The sequence below is a fragment of the Elephantulus edwardii genome, unplaced genomic scaffold (genome assembly GCF_000299155.1).
Source record: "Elephantulus edwardii isolate Elephantulus edwardi_28Jun2011 unplaced genomic scaffold, EleEdw1.0 scaffold00006, whole genome shotgun sequence".
Taxonomy (NCBI): domain Eukaryota; kingdom Metazoa; phylum Chordata; class Mammalia; order Macroscelidea; family Macroscelididae; genus Elephantulus; species Elephantulus edwardii.
Genome location: NW_006399756.1, coordinates 34,601,980 through 34,619,291, shown reverse-complemented (window position 1 = coordinate 34,619,291; position 17,312 = coordinate 34,601,980). Strand labels below are relative to the sequence as shown.

General features: G+C 41.9%; 1 protein-coding gene across 1 annotated transcript in view; it reads right to left on the bottom strand.

Annotated features, from left to right (window-relative positions):
- Positions 1 to 17,312, bottom strand: part of PIK3AP1 (phosphoinositide-3-kinase adaptor protein 1) — a 153,063-nt gene that overhangs the window by 135,153 nt on the left and 598 nt on the right. The gene's annotated exons all lie outside the window — the stretch shown is intronic.

The window sequence follows — 17,312 nt, the reverse complement described above, 5'->3', positions numbered from 1 at the left end:
ACCCTCTTCCCTCACAGTCTATATTCCAACCAAACTGGACTCGCCATCTTTGCTGAAAAACAGTGTTGCTCTTTCAGATCTCTGCAAACTGTTGCATCTATCTGCTGTGCTCCTTCCTCCTCCAACAAAGGATACTAACAGCAACCAGAACTTTTCCAAGTATATTGCCTACCCAACTTATTTAGTCCTTACAGCAACCCTAGTTAAGTAAACCTTACTATTATTAGTCTCATTTTACAGATGAGAAAGCTGACATCAATCCCTCAGTCATAAGACCAGAACTGAATAGCATCTGGCCACCATCAGGAGGAGGGTAAGCTCCCCAAAACCTACATCTCTGTCTACTAGTACTGAAATTTTTATCAAATATTTTATATAAGAATCCTGATCAAAAGGAAAAAATACAGAATGGAATTTTATATCTGCATGGAATCCAGGCTTTGAGCCACTGAGGTTGGATGAACCCCCAAAATCTTGAGATAATCTTTAAACCTTAAACCAAAAACATCCCCCTAAGGCTTCTTTAAACCAAACAGCAGCTTTGCTTAATTAGTAAAGATGTTTGCCTTGCACAGTATATTTTTAGAATTATCTATATGGGATCAAACTGTTAACAGCAACCCAAAAGATGAGATAGAAACTTAAGAGCAGTAAGGTTATGTTAATGGGGAGGAACAATTCAGAAAAGGAGAATGAAAAATTACCTATGACTGGAAGAAGGTAACTAATATCAACAAATTATACATGTAAAAATTTCTGCCTTCATATGTGTTCTGCTGTGTACTCTCAACAACAACAAAAATTTTTACAAAACCAAAAACTGAGCAGAGAATAGTAACCTACACAAGATTCACAGAGGCAGAGTAAGAATTTGAAGTTACATAGTTTGTTGAGGCTTTTAAAAATTTAATTATTTATAGATTTACTTTTGTTCTTTATCTTTTTTCTTCCCCCCCCCCTTCTTGTGTACCGTCAAGTAGGATTGGTCTAGGAGGAGATTGCCCTTCCTTCTGCAGCAGAGCATCTGGTGGATTCGAATAGTGTGCTTTCGGTATTGCAATGTAGCTTCTTGTAACTGGGCCACCAGAGCTCCTGAAGTTATATAGTCTGACTTCAGCACCTGACTCTTTCTCAGATACAGTGGGTATGAGCACAGGTCTGGAATCAGATGTACTAGCTCTTGGTCAAGTTACTTACGTCTTCTGAACCTCAGTTTGTAAGTGGAAATAGGACAGCAATACTTCTCAGTATTTCAAGGGAAATCGAGCTAAGCGCTGCTTGATGTACAGCAAAGCCTCCATAATTGGCAGCTGATATGATTATCCTCAATAAAATGGACTGACACTGTGACAATCACAACGGCCTTGGACATGAGAGACTATGAGGATGGTGAGGGCCGCGGCCAGGTTCAGATCTACTGTCATAGAGTTGCTAGGAGCTGTAGTTTACAGCACTCAACAACAACATAATCCTCAGATTTCTATAAACACCACATTTGTGTAGATGGTGACTGTGGTAAAATTAATGCTGTATCTGACACAATACTGGGGAGCTCTGGGGGCCTTGTGGTAAGAAATTGCACTGAAATCCCAAAGGCACATGGTTCAAGTCCAGCAGCTTTACAGGCAAAGGATGGGCAATCTCCTCTCAATTGATTTACTGACTCTGGGAACCCGATGGAGAATTAGCTAGGGGTCATTCCTAACTTGACAGTGCACAACACCACCACAACACCACTTAGACACAATATTCTCCCCTCCCCCTGGTCCATGACACAGGCTTTCTTCCTGCAGTAAATTACACATGCAGAAACAGAGTGAAAGACTCAGAACAGCACTGACTGAGAAGGGGTTTTTGGGGATAACTTGGCTCAAACTCCTCATCTACAATAAAAGAAACACTTCATCTGAGAAGATTAAGGATTTGCTTAAATTTACACTCAGCAAATCTGCAGTACATCCAGGACTGAAAATCAAATTCCCTAACTCCCATACAGCTCTCTTCCCAGTGCAGATGCTGACTCCCAACAGAAATTTATGAGTAATAAATGGTTATCCTCCAATGATCAAAGTTTAAAGACTGACTCTTAACCGTTACCACTGGTTTGGTGTCCCTCTCACCAATAATGCAACAAACTGTTCTGTCAGTGATTTGGATGAGTGCACACAGAGAAGCTTCCATGCCATAGGACAATGCACCAGGCTCCCTTCTTTAGCTCAGAGAAGAAAGTTGGTCAAATTTCATGAAACTTGGGAACCCTAGAAGGTTGTGGTTGTCATTACAATTAAACATGAGTCTGAGACAAGTCTGATTCCTGAGTGGTTCCTGGGGGAAAGTTCAGAGGCAAAACCAGGACCAGGGTAAGATGTGAAGGTTTTAAGCTCTGAAATTAGCACAAAAGGCATCCTTTCTCCTGTCACTGTTGTTGTTGTTAAGTGCCGTCGAGTCGCAGGCAACTCACAGCAACCCTGTGAAGGAGAGTCCTCAACGCCTGGGTGTCTTTCATCCTCTCTCCAGGTTCATAGTGTTTCCAGAGGCAAGCTATTACAGAAGTGGATGCCATTCCTCCTTCCCTCCTGCCACTATACTCAAAGTAAGAAAGCAACATATCAACTGTGAAACAGAAGTAAAGAAACCAGACAGTTTTTCTTTTTCCAGGATATTACAGAACTTTTTTTAGGGAAAAAAAAGTAGCAAATATAGAGGGTTGGTTGGCCTACTGGGCCAGCAGACACCAAAATTTAGGACTATGACCTAGAATGGAATCTTCCTGCAGAAAGAATTAACCCTGTCAGTACTTGATTTTGAATATCTAGCCTCCATTACTTCAAAAGAACAAAACTCTATTGTCTTCAGGGGCCAAGTTTGTGGCAACTTGTCACAGAACTCCTAGGACAGTACGACTACTAATACTAGGACTCCTCATCGTTGTCAAGTCCAAATCAACTCATAGCTCCATGGGGTTTTCAGAGGCTGTAAATCACACAGAAGGAGACTGGTCATCTTTCCCCCTTGGAGAGGCTGGTAGATTCACACTACCAGAGAGGTGCCACTTTGCAGCAGCACAACTACCTATAGACAACTCCTTGAGGGCTCCCCACGAAGAAAGATAGCAATTATTTTTGTTAAGCCGGACTTCCATTCCTATAGCCTCTGCTCTGATACACCCCTAGCCCAGAGCTACAGGGCTTACAGCAAGAGCAAGCTGATCAGCCTGGGAATAATTTTAAACAGAAGGTATGTACACTTTCAAAGAAGCTGGCATTAGAAGGAGAAAAAATAGCAATTTATGAACTTCCATGGACATTTTTAACTCAATAGAGAATTCACTATCGAATATGGCTTATCTCCTCAATTAGGGCTACAACAGTACCATTTCAGAAATGCTTATCCTGATCCCAACGTTTAAGCAGATTAAGGACAAAATTTCCAAGCACCTGTGTTGCAGCCTTCCCTGAAATAGTATTTTTGCTGATTGGATTTTTCCTCTGCTTAGAATGTAAATTTTTTTTGTACCTCAATGGAAAAATAATTTTAAGATTATAAAAGGCATAAAATTACCAAACCTAGACAACTATTGAGCTCATGCTAAGAAAAGCAAAGTTAAAGTCTAAGTATATAATTACCTTCTGTCTGTCTCTCCTTTCTACACAGTTTACCATCAGAAGCAAATGTTCTTTAAAATGTAAAATGTTATTAAAAGAGTGCTCAACAGAACGTGATCCATCAGGTAGGAAATGTACAAGCATCTTAAGCTGCCTTATAATATTAAGGATGCCATGTTTGTGGCACTATACTCAGAATTCAGTTAAAAGTATAAAAGTAAGTAGGAATGAGTTGCTAGTTCTGGGGCCTTGAGGAAGTCTTGGAGCACATGAAGATCAACATAGCTCACAAAGTCAATGTTCCACATCTTACTTTAAAGAGTAGCAACTGAGGTCTTAAAAGTTTGTGAGCAGTTATTTATGCTGCAAGTAAAAAAACCAATAGTTTAAAAAAACCCAAAAAACAAAACAAACAACAAAACCCAATTGGTCCAAAGGATGAATGGATCAAGCAAACTCTAAGATCAGAAGTATGTGGTGCCTGGTCACCACAGCTGGCCACTCTAAAGGCACTCACAGTAGAAAGTCTTGGACAAAAACGGAGGGAAATTGTAGAGAAAAACAACAACATAAAAACAAATCAGGCTAACTGGTCCAAAAGAGACTAGTCCCACCTGGGACTATGGTCTTTAGCGACCCCTCTTAGCTCAACTTTTAGCCAAACAATGTTGTTGTTACTGTTGCTAAGTGCCGCTGAGTTGCAGAGGACTCACAGTGACCGTATGAATGAAAGACCTGAACATTTGTATAACTTTCATCATTTCACTAAGTTCATAGAGTTGTTGGAGGCAAGTTATTTCGGAAGTGGATGCCACTCCTGCTTCCACGCCTGTTTTAATTGAGGAGCTCCACCAAACACTGTCCACCATGAGTAACCATTATCACATTTGACACATCAGTGTCACAGTGAACCAAACAAGAGATAGGCCTATTTGGTGAACACCAAGAAGACACTCACTCCTTAGAAGAACCATCCATAGGTGGTTAAAAGAACAACATTTGTCCAAGGAAAAAGCCCCAAAGCCAGGAAAGTGTAGGATAGAAGAATTAATGGAAATGAGAAGCACAGAGAAGAAGTTGGGTAGCATGGATACATTACAGATATTTTAATTACTGTTCTAAAACAAAATGTGTATGGATGATTAAATGAAAAACCAATATAATCTGTAAACTTTGATGTGGATAAAATTTTTTTTCAAATCCTAAGTACAAGTTCTAAACTCATTTCGGTTGAGCTGAATCAACTCACAGCTAACCCTCCATCGGGGTTCTAAGGCTGTAAATCACACAGGAAGACATTGTCCATCTCTCTCTCAGGGGGTGGCTGGTGGATGCAAACAATCAGAGAGGCATGGTCTTTGGGTCAGCAGCATAACAACACTGGAGCTTAAAAAAATGGTATAAGATGGGAAGGAATAACCAAAATATAACTGATTAAATTGAAAATCAATTTGTTTTGTAAACATTCACTCAAATTGTTGTTGTTGTTGTTATCACTCAGATTATAATTTAAATAAAAATAAGAGACAGATCTCTGACTCAATAGTCCAGGGGAACAGCAGTGACATCACACACCCTTGAAGATCATGTGGCCATAAGTAATTGTGCCCACCTTTAGGACACAGTGTTTCAAAAACAAGATGACGAGTTCTCCGGCCACTGATAGACTGAGCACTTATTTCATCTTGGATCCTACTTCATCACTTCTTATTCCTCCGTTTAAAATGCATTACAACATTATCTGTTCAGTAAAAATCAGGAATCATGAAGTTCAAGCTCTCTGTCATCAAGTCTGATTCAATTCACAGCTGAACCCCCACTGGGTTTCTGAGGCTGTAAATCTCATAGCAGAAGATTGCCAATAGTTCTCCGTCGGCACTGCTGCTGAGTTTGAACAACTGTAGAGACTGGGGCTTTGGGTTAGTGTGCCAATTTCCTTCAGATTAGACCACGAGGGCTCCTCAAGGACAGTTGAAACTGATCTCAACTATGCGCTGACCAGATAAGCATTATCCCCATGCCAGTCACTCTGCTAAGAGTTTCCTGTGCATTCTCTCACTTAATCCTCAGAACAAACCTATAGATACTATTTTATAGACAGAGACATCCAAACTTGATGAAGACTGGCTGCTGCCCAATATCACAAAGAGTGCTGGGGCAGGAATTTGAACCAGATCCACATGACTCAAAAGCCTCTTAATGACTTTTAAAATGACTCTTAAACTGTAAATTAACCTAATTTTAAAAGTCAAGGAAATGTATAGTTTAGAAAATATAGTTTGTAATAGCATTCTCCTATAAAAGGAACAAGGGCTCTTTGGGAAATAACTGACTCAGGATTGGATGGGGAAGGGGGAACCATTCATTGTCACAGAGTCAATTCCAAGCTAGGGGGAGCCCACAGGTTAGAGAGTAGAAATGCTCCACTGGAAGTAGACCGCCAGGCCTTTCTTCCGTGATACAGTTCAGTGAGTACATACCACCAATCCTTAGCTTAGAAGTCCTGGGAAAATCATTTTCACCATCAAGGTGACCTAATTGTAGAAGCAGGGCAGAAAAGACACAAGGAGAGCCTGGAGTATCTGGTAAGGCCACAAAATAAGGGAGCACTCAAACAAAGTCACAACGATGGTGGCCATGCCAAAGAGACACAGGAGGCAACGGAGAGGGCTTCCAGCAGCCAGAGTTCACACAGTTTGAAAAATAAAAGAAATATATTACTGGATTATATCTCAAAGTATAAAATAAGCTACCTATTAGTTACTACTGATAAATTTACAAATGAATATACAAACTGAAATACAAAAATAAGTTATGGACTAAGTGACACTTTGTTGTTGTTGTTGTTGTGTGATGTAGAGTCAGAACCTACCAGGGAGGAGACTGCCCATCTTTCCCCCGAGGAGCAGCTGGTGGCCTCAAACCATGTGCCTTCAAGATTGCAGAGCAGCTTCTTGCCACTAGGCCACCGGATTTCCCTTAGTTATTAAAAATACATTTATTTATAGCAGTTACTGTCTTTTAAAATCATTTGTATTATGTAATAGGGATAGTCATTAAAATCATTTAAGCTAAGAATATTTTATTTATACTTATTATTAGAGACACAAATTTTCATGTATTGTGTTATAAAAGTTACAAGAAAATAAAATAAATAAGAACCAACGTAAAAGGAAAAAAAGACTATAAATCAGTGATAAAAGAGCACCTCTCATGCAGAAGGATTCCAAATAATTTAGGGAACCGTTTCCTACTCTTTAAGTGTAGGTTGTGCATATATTCCTTTCAAAGAGTTCAGGATGAAAAGAGAGGAAAACATTACAATAAGAAGTTTGATAACCACACACCCATGTTTACTGCTGCTTTGTTCACAATAGCAAAGATTTGGGGGGAAAACCCAAGTGCCCATCAGCAAATGAATGGATAGAGAAGCTGTGTTATATTCACACAATGGAATATTAAGCAGTACTGAAAAACAAAGAACTCATGAGATATACAAAATTGGTGACCATGGAGGACATTATGCTGAGTGAAATATCTCAGTCACAGAAGGACAAATACTGCATAATGCCACTTTTATAAAACAGGCCTGACATGGAGGCTGGGGAAAACGAACAAATGAGGGTATAAATAATGTACAGGGCATTGAAACAGATGAGGGAGAGAACAGTATAAAAGGAATATATGATTAGGTGTTGATTTATTTCAACAAACAGATGCTGCCCTTGATGTGTTCACTAGTTTGCGCCAGGAAATCTGGAAGACAGCCAACTGGCCAACTGGAAGAGATGGATATTTGTTCCCATTCCAAAGAAAGGTGACCCAACAGAGTGTGGAAATTATCGAACAATATCATTGATATCACATGCAAGCAAGATTCTGCTGAAAATTATCCAAAAAAGTTTGGAACAATATGTCAACAGAGAACTGCCAGATGTACAGGCTGGATTTAGAAGAGGTCGTGGTACTAGGAATATTATAGCTAATGTAAGATGGATCTTGGTAGAAAACAAAGAATACCAGAAGAATGTCTATCTGTGCTTCATTAACTATGCAAAGGCTTTTGACTGTGTGGATCACAACAAGCTATGGCTGACTCTGAGAAGAATGGGAATCCCAGAACATTTGATCGTGCTAATGCGAAACCTATACTTGGACCAGGAGGCAGTCGTCAGAACAGAGCAGGGAGACACTAGTTGGTTCAAAATCAAGAAGGGGTCCGTCAGGGATGTGTTTTGTCTCCAAACCTTTTCAATCTGTATGCAGAGCAGATTATCCGAGACGCTGGGCTGTACTAGGAGGAATGTGGCATCTGGATTGGTGGAAGAATCATCAACAACCTGCATTATGCAGATGACATAACCCTGCTTGCTGAAACTGAGGAGGACCTAAAGCGCTTGCTGCAGAATGTCAAGGATTGCAGTCTTCAATATGGATTGAAGCTCAATATCAAGAAAACAAACATTCTCACCACTGAGCCAATTGGCAGCATCATTATGGATGGTGAAGAGATTGAGATAGTTAACAGTTTTAGTTTGCTTGGCTTCACAGTCAACACTCTTGGTAACAGCAGCCAGGAGATCAGGAGACGAATTGTATTGGGAAAGTCAGCTGTGAGGGACCTCTCAAGAGTACTGAAATGCAACAAAGTCAGGCTGGAGACTAAGGTGCATATGATCCAGGCTATAGTCTTTGCAATTACGTGCTATGCATATGAGAATTGGACAGTGAATAGGGATGATAGAAAGAGAATTGATGCCTTTGAGCTGTGGTGCTGGAGAAGGGTGTTGAATATACCATGAACTGCTAGGAGAACAAACAGGTTTGTCCTGGAGAGGGTGAAGCCAGAATGTTCCCTGGAGTCAAGGATTCTGAAGCTTCGTCTGACATACTTTGGGCATGTTGCAAGGAGGAACTGGTCCTTGGAGAGGGACATCATATTTGGGAGAGTGGAGGGACGGCACAGGAGAGGAAGACCCTCAATTAGATGGATCAATTCTGTGAGTGGAGTGGTGGGAATGAATGTGTTTGAGACAGCGAGGTTGGCACAGGATAGAATGGCATTTAGGGCTCTTGTACATAGGGTCGCTATGAGTCGCAAACGACTCGATGGCACATAACAACAATTATTGGCATGACAAGAGTCCAGAATAAGAGTTGAATAGTACAGTGGTCTGGGAGGGGTACTGTTTAACAATGAAAGAATGTGTACTAGGGGGGAAGGAGAGGCAGGGAGGAAAATGTATAACAATGAAGGAATGGAAATACTAGTTCGTTATAAGTTTTCATTAAAATTTCAATTAAAAAAAACAAGGAAGTTTAGTAACCAACCACGACCTCAGCCAGATGACCAAGGTCAGTATCTACAGCGAGTAAGTCATGTTGGGAGCAGGTACCTTTGGTTGATAGAAATGCTACTACTTTTGTGGTCTTCAGTCCAATCATGAGAAAAACTGAGGATATTCTACAAAACACCTGACCAGCACTTCCAAAACTGCCAAGGTCATCAAACAAGTTAAGGCTGAAAGTCAGAGTCAATAAGAGATTAAGAAAACAAAAGTAGGGTGCTCTGGTGGCCTAGTGGCAAGAAGCTGCACTGCAATCCCAGAGATCAATGGTTCAAACCCACCAGATGCTCTGTTGGAGAAGGAGGGGCAATCTCCTCCTGTACCAGTCAGATCTGATTTGACAGTACACACACACAAAATAATAACAGACTTTTTAAAACATTTAAAAAAATAAAACAAAACTACTTGAACATAATGTGGTGTCATGGGTGGCAACCAGGAACAACAAAAGGGGATTTTGCAAAAATTAAGGAAAATTGAATAACTTATGCTTTAGTTAATGTTGTTGTTTCTAGGTGCTGTTGAGTACAACTCATAGCAACCCAAGAAACAACAGATACTAACCTTGTACCACCTTCACAATCTCTGACACACCGGAGCCGACTGCCGTAGTCACTGTGTCAATACACCTAGTTGAGGGTCTTCCTCTCCTTTGCCATACCTCCTCCTTTCCCGGCATGATGTCTTTCTCCAAGAAGCAGCCTCTCCTAGCAACATGCCCAAAGTCTGTCACACGGAGCTTCATCATCCTTGCCTCCAAGGAGCACTCTGGCTGCACTTACTCCAAGACCTATCTGCTCGTTCTTTGTTCAGTCATGAGACATTCCGTATTCTTCTCTAACACCACAACTAAAGAGCATCAATTCTACTGTCATCTTTAGTCACTGTCCAGCTCCCAGGAGATCATGGTCTGAATTCATTTAATAGCATCTCAATATCATTTCATTCATTATAAGAATTAGAACACACCAATGTAGATGTCAACTATAGGGGAAAATCAGTGTGTATGTAAACTCTCCATACTTCTTTATAGTTTGTCTATACATACAAAATTAAAGGTTTATTTTTAAAATATAATTAAAGGAGCTCTGGTGGCCTAGTGGCAAGGAGCTGCACCGCAATCCTGAAGGTGTGTGGTTCGAGTTCACCAGATGTTCCACCGGAGAAGGATGGGAAGTTTCCTCCTGTGCCAGTCGGATCTAATTCAATGGCACACAGCAACAACAACAATAAAATATAAAGTTTCACTAGAAAAAAAGTTTAAAAAATATAATTAAAATAAGACTCACTTAAGGGATTAAAATGCTGAGCCACAGTCTACTTGACAGCACATAACAACAACGTACAGAAAAATCGGACCATTGGGGGCCTAGCTGTAAGAAGCGGAGCTTTAATGCCAAATGCACACCATTCAAAACCACCAGCTGCTCCACAGAAGGACAAGAACTCTCCTCCTGTGCAATTTGCTGCCTTTGAAAATCCCCTGGAGGGTCAGCTATAAGCGCATTCTGAGTCCAGGGCATGTAGCAACAAATATGGAAAACAGCTCTGTAAAAAAAAGCCTCATCCTTAAATTCTGGGATTAAGTTTAAATTTAAAATGAAATTTAGAGTTCCCCTATAGCAGAAGAAGAGTGCTGCTTCGCCTGTGTTTATGTTTTGCTGCTAAGCAAAAGGTAGCGTGTTTGAACTAAGGAGGTGCTCTGTGAGGTGTGGCAGCTGGCTTCTGTAAAAAGTTGCTGTTGTTTTGTTTACCTTTGAGTTAGAATGGACCCACAGGTGACCCTCTAGCTGGTTTTCAGAGGCAGTGAATCCCACAGGAGGAGACAGCCCATCCTTCTCTCCCAGAACACCTGGTGGACTTGAACCACATGACTTTGGGATTGAAGCACAGCTTCTTACCACTAGGCCACCAGAGCTCCCTCTGCAAAGATACACAGCCTTAGAAATCCTAAAGCAGTTCTACTCTGTCCTGTAGGGCTGCTGAGTGGGATTTGATTCACAGGCAATAGGTTTGGTTTTTCTTTCCTTTTTTTGAGCAAAAGTACTTGAGAAGGAAGTGGTTAGTGTCTCAGTGTAGTAAATATCATCACCTATTTGGTCACTGACTTGTGGTGTAATTTGAGAATCCTATTCAAACCTTGCCTAAGTGTAAATGTGAACAGTGAAATCCAGCATCTTCCTGAAGGCTACTATACTGCTGAAATTGAAAGCAGGGGATGTTGTGTAAAAAAAAAATCCAAACTAGGTGCTGAAGCCCCTCCATTATGCACCAGATCACAGCATAAAACAATGCTTTGTCGGGAGCTCTCCTCATTTGGAGTTGTCCTTTTTTTCAACAGTCCCTTCCTCTAGTCATAAGTCATTTCTCCACATAATGCCCAATCACTTCTCTCATTTTTCCCAGTTTGTTTATTAAGAGAAACGAAATTCATGATCCAATAAGACATAAAAAAACCTAGGCAAAACTGAAAGGTCTTTGTTTTCTGAGGAGTTACAGAACAGAAGATGTGGCTTGAGAAGAAAGGATAAATAACAGAAGAATGAGTTAGCTGGTGGTACCAAGGGGTTACAGTTGTGTTAAGAAACACAGTGACTTGTAAAAGCTTCTTTTGAAAATTTAGAATCCATATAGGAGCTCTAGTGATCTAGTGGTAAGAAGTTGTGCTGCAATCCCAAAGGTACAAGGTTCAAATTCACCAGCTGCTCCATGGACAAGAGATGGATAATGTCCTCCCATACAATTTATTGCCTCTAAAAACCTATTGGAGGGTCAGCTATGGGTCAGCTTCAACTTGATGAAACACAACAAATAAAACATAAAAAAAAAAAATAAAGTTCTAGGGAACTTCTAGAACCACCAGAGGAAACTATTTCTTTAGTCTTTGGAAACTGTGGCACTCTTTTCTCTGCTTGGAAACAATATGACGGAGTCTAGGCACATATTTGAATAGAAATGTAAGGCAGGGAAGATGATTAGGATAGAGAGAGATCTGGCTCATGTGAATAGGCTCCTGTCTCAAAAACAGTTCCTATTTAGGGATTTGTAGCAATACTGAGTATCAAATGGAAATTACTATCAGAAAAAATGAAAAGTCACTTCAAGGACTATAGTTTTGTAAGTCTAGGAATGGCAGAAGAACGTGGAATAAAAGAGAGGATAGAGTAAGATACGAGAATGTTCATTAAACACATAAAGGATGTCATGGTTGAATTGGGTCTACTTAAAAATACAAGCATGTAATGATGTTAACAAGGAAGTTTTATAATGATCCCTCAAGACCTGATAAACCAAGGAGTCATTAAAAGGAATGGGATGTGATCCCTTTAATCACAACCCTGAGATCTCATGTGTCCCTGGGGTGTGGCCTGATCACCTTTTATTTTAAAGAGAAAAGGAGGGAGAAGTGAGCAAGATAGAAGAGCCAGAAGCAGAGGTCCCTGTGCTGGGAAACTCCTTGACACAAGGCAAATGTAAAGCCAGGTAGATATCTCCACACCAGACCTACTTAAAGTTGCTAAAGGTGACAAAGACTTTCCTCCAGAATTAGTAGAGGGAGAGAGAAAGCCTTGGACTATCAAAAGAACTAACAGATATGTTAGTTCACTCTCTTAGAGAGGGTGAAACCAAGTCACTCTGTGGAGGCAAGGATTTTGAGGCTCTGCTTACATACTTTGGGCATATTGCCAGGAGGGACCATTCCTTGGAGAAGGACTTCATTCTTGGAAGGGTGGAGTGACAGCACAGGAGAAGAAGATCCCACATGAGATAATAGTTTGACACAGTAACTGGGGTAATGAGGATAGGCAAGTCAGAAACAGTGAGACTGGCTCAGGATAGGACAGGGCTCAGGGCTATTGTGCACAGGATCACTATGAGTCGTAGTCTACTTGACAGCACATAACAACAACAGAACCAGCAACCTGAATTTGGATGTCTCCTCTTCTAACTGTAAGGAAAATTAATTAGACTGCAAAAGCCATCTACTTGTATTATCTCTGTGATGGAAAAGAAGGGAGGTCTGGGTTCCAGTGTTTGCCAGACTTGCTCATTAAAGAAGTCACCTGGCCTCTCTTTCCCTCTCTCTGAGTGTATGTCTTCTCTCTCACATGTATAAAATATAAGATTCCACCAGGGGTATGGAGAATATGCCAGGATAGGATGATACAAATTTCATTTTATTTTGCTTCCCAGGGCTCTTACAATGACACAACACCTGCATTCTCCTTCATTTCAACAAGCAAACATACCTTCTGGAAAATAGAGACTGTAGCTTCAGAAGCAGGGAATTTAAGATTGTATGATTCAACAACAAACAATTACAAAGTTCTCCTAAGTGCTACAGCTTGGGTGAATCTTTAGAAAAATATGCTATGTCAAAGAAACGAGTCATAAAAGATCAAATCCTATGTGATTCCATTCATTGGAAAATCTTGAATAGCAGAAGCTATAAAAATAAAAAAGCCAGATTGGTGGTTGCTAGCACTGGTGGGCAGGGAAGAAATAAAGGAGTGGCAGTGAAAGGTGCTGAGTTTCTTTCTGAGGTGAAAAAAAAAATGTTAGACAATTATCTGTAGGGAAGGTTTCACACACCTGTGAAAACATTAGGACCACTAAGTTGTACACTTTAAACAGGTAAGTTGTGTAGTATGTGAATTATATTTGAATAAAACAATTCTGAAGAAGAAAGAAAAGACAACACTGAAGTGTGGAGTCCCGAGCCTGTAGCACTTGGTGAAAAGTGTTGCTCTCACCAGGATGACATGGTTCCATGAGTCCTTGTACCTCTGGACCTCAGGGAGCCCCAGAGACCCTAATGACTCCAGAGGCCCAACTCTCAAATGCAGCACCTAGAGTGGTGTCTCACTGCACAGGATGCTGACAAAAAGAGGGTCTGACCTCTAACCACTGCAGATGTCTGCAGAAGCCACTACAGAGCCATAAATAGTCTCAGGTCTGGTCACTGAACTAGGGTTCTCATCTGAATAGGACAACACTTTCTAGTCCCCTCAGTCACATCCACTGAAACAATGTGTAGCAGGCTCTGGACAAAGGTGCTTGTGTCTGGCCAAAGGCCCTCTAGATGTGCAATTCCCTAAACTCAGCAGTTCAGGGCTTGTTCTCAGCCAGGAAGGAAGTGGGTACTTCACTAGTTCATCCATTGAACTTCACTGTTCAGCCTCATCTCTTACTTGTCTCTCCTCATTTGCTTGCTCTGGACACTTGAGCCTATTCACTGTTCTTTAAACAGACCATAAATATCTTACTCTTCTTCTGCCTGGAAAATTCTTCCCCCACATACTTCTCTCCCTTTTCTCTTTCATTTCCTTCCTCAAATGTTGCTTTCTCTATGAGGTCTGACTTGGCCACCTGATTTAAAATTATAACCCAATCTTCTTCACCCCTTCTACTGTTGGTTTGGTTTTTTTCTCACAATTATTCTAATGGATTCAAATGGTGTGCCTTTGGGATTGCAGAGCAGCTTCTCACCTCTAGACCACCAGAGCTCCCCTTGTTTTGTGGGTATTTTTTCCCACTTATAATCCCATATATCTTCCTTATTATGTGTACTGCCTACCTTGTCCCATTACACCATATGTTCCACACAAGAAAATATGGCTTATTGTGTGTTTCGTTTGCCCAGCACCTACAACAGTGTCAGATAATAGGAGGCATGCAGCACACATCCGTCATATAATTTGTGACCTAGTGGAAAGAACCTGAGCTCCAATCCCGAACTCACACAGTTTGAATCCACTAGGTTTTCTTCCAAGTCCAGGTGAACTTGACGCTCCAACTTCTCTGTGAGGGATTTTTCTCACCACCTACACTGCAAGCCCAAAGGCACATGGCTTGAAACCACCAGCTGTTACGCAGGAGGAAGATGGGTAAGCTCCTCTGCTGCAACTGTTGGCCTCTGAAAACCCATTTCAGGGTCAGCTCTGGGTCAGTTCTGACCTGACAGCACACAGTTATGAGAGGCTAGCTCAGGGAGCTCTGGTAGTCTATTGGTAAGGAGTTGTGCTGGCAACTCAAAGGAGTGTGGTTCAAATCCACCAGGTGCTCTGCAGGAGAAAGCTAGGCCATCTCCTCCCATGTAATTAACTGCCTCTCTAAACCTGTGATGGGTCAGTTCCAATTCAACACTCAATGATACACAGGCAACATCAGGGTAGCTAAGAAAGACAGAGGAGGTTCAGAGAAGGAGGGGAAGACCCTGAATAAGATGGACCCATACAAGAGGATGAGCCTGGTGCAAGAAAGGGCGAGGTTCAGATCTGTTGTTCATCAGGTCACTATGAGTAGAAGGTGACTCCATCAAGTCACCTAACAACAGGAGACTGCTATTACCAAAGACTAAACCAGTTGTCAGTGAGTCAATTCAGGGTCATGGCAACTTGCCAAAACTTGCCAAAAGAATCACTTGCCCACAAAACAGCTTCTCCTAATTTCAGAACCTATCTACAGAGTTAAGCAGCCAAGATTAGCCACCTTCTTGGCTCCCTTAAATTATGAGTCAGATTATTTAATATCAGGACATACCACTCGCCTTTTTCTACTCCTGCTTCAAAGCACGGTTACCTTCAGGGATCTGTGGAGAGCGGATTCTTTATTCTAGCATCTGCCCACATCCTCTGGAACAGTAAATTCTCCTAGAAGACCAGATACTATCTTTCAAAAGGCTTCTGCATTCTGTTTTCACAAGTTATCTCTACTGAAACATTGTACAGTGGGTTGGATAAACAGAAGTAAGCCCATTTCTAAAGTAAACTATCTTCTCATCTAGTAATTCCCTTTTTCTTATGGCTTTCCTTCACAAGACTATAAATTCCTTGTGAGCACAGACTAGGTGTGTCCTCATCACCACTGAGACTATTTTAAGCAGGTGCCTACTATCCATTCAAATGCAAAGTATTCATTTTTGCAACCTTTCTTCCTTTCACCAAACTGTTGTTGTTGTTGTTGTGTGTCATGACTCATGGTGAACCCTATGAGTAACAGATCTGAACCCTGCCCTATCCTGTACCATCATCTCTAATATACTTGACCCCACTGATGCAGTCACTGTGTCATTCCATCTGGTTGAGGGTCTTTCTCTCCTTCCCTGATCCTCAAACCATCCAAGCATATCTTTTTCCAAGGAATGGCCTCTTCTAACAACATGCCCTAAGTATATGAGATGATGTTTCAATAGCCTTGCCTCAAAGGAGCACTCTGGCTGTACTTTTTCTAAGATCTATTTGTCTATTTATCAATAAAATCTATCAATGTAAAGTTACATGGGACAGAGCAGAATTTCCCCTTAGAGTTTCCATGGCCATAATCTTTATGGGAGTTGACTGCCACATCTTTTACAGAACCAAGGGTGGATTCAAACTGTTCACCTGTGGGTTAGCAGCCCAAGACCTAACACACTCTGACACCAAGGCTTCTAAGTGATTCTTATCATTGTTATTTGGTGCCATCAAGCCGACTGCGACTCCCAGCAACCTGATGGACAACAGAGCTGAGACTTGCCCTATTGTACACCATGCTCAGGATCTCTGATAGGATCAAGTCTCATTGTTGGAGTCACTCTGTCAACCCATTTTGTTGGAGGCTCCTTTCTCGGCCTCTCCACCTTTCCAAACATGATGTCTTTGTCCAAGGACTGGGCCTTCCTGACATGCCCAATGCATGTGAGTTTCACCATCCTTTCCTCTAAGAAGCCTCCTGGTTGCACTTCCTCCCAGACAGGCTTGTCTGTTCTTTTGGCAGCCCGTAAGATAGTAAAATTCTAGGCTAAAAGCACAACCTGGGGTAGGTAGAGGAGCAAGGAGCATTTGGGAAAGCGGCCCAGGCTCCACGCAGACTTGGTGGTGCCCACCTAGGGGCTGTGTGAGCGCCCCCTATTGGTCAACAGAACCCCTAACACGAATCCGTCCAGCGGTGTGGACAAATCCGCCTTCTTAGGACAATTTAGGACTTCGAGAAACAAGGAGGACCATACAATAAAAGTTGTGAGGGCCCTTGAAAAGGGAGGAAAGGAGATGGTGGGGAGCCAAGAGGGGTCGGCACGGGCGGATGAGAATTGCGCAACAAGCTAGGAGTGAGAAAGCGAGAAAGTTGAGGTGGGTACAGAGAAAAGAAGCGAGAGAAAGAACGCAGGAGCCGCTTCACCGGAAAAGACAAGGCGTGAGAGCGGGGCCGCGCTCCGAGGAGGGCGGGGGTCAAGGGCCCGGAGAAAGGGCGCAGGGGGAGGAGACCCACCTGAGGCTGCCATGCCGCGGCGCGCGCTCACATCCCCGCCCGGCGCGCCGCGTGCCCGTGCCAGGAGCGGGGCCCCGCGGTGTTCCTGCGCGCGGACGGCGGCGGGCGC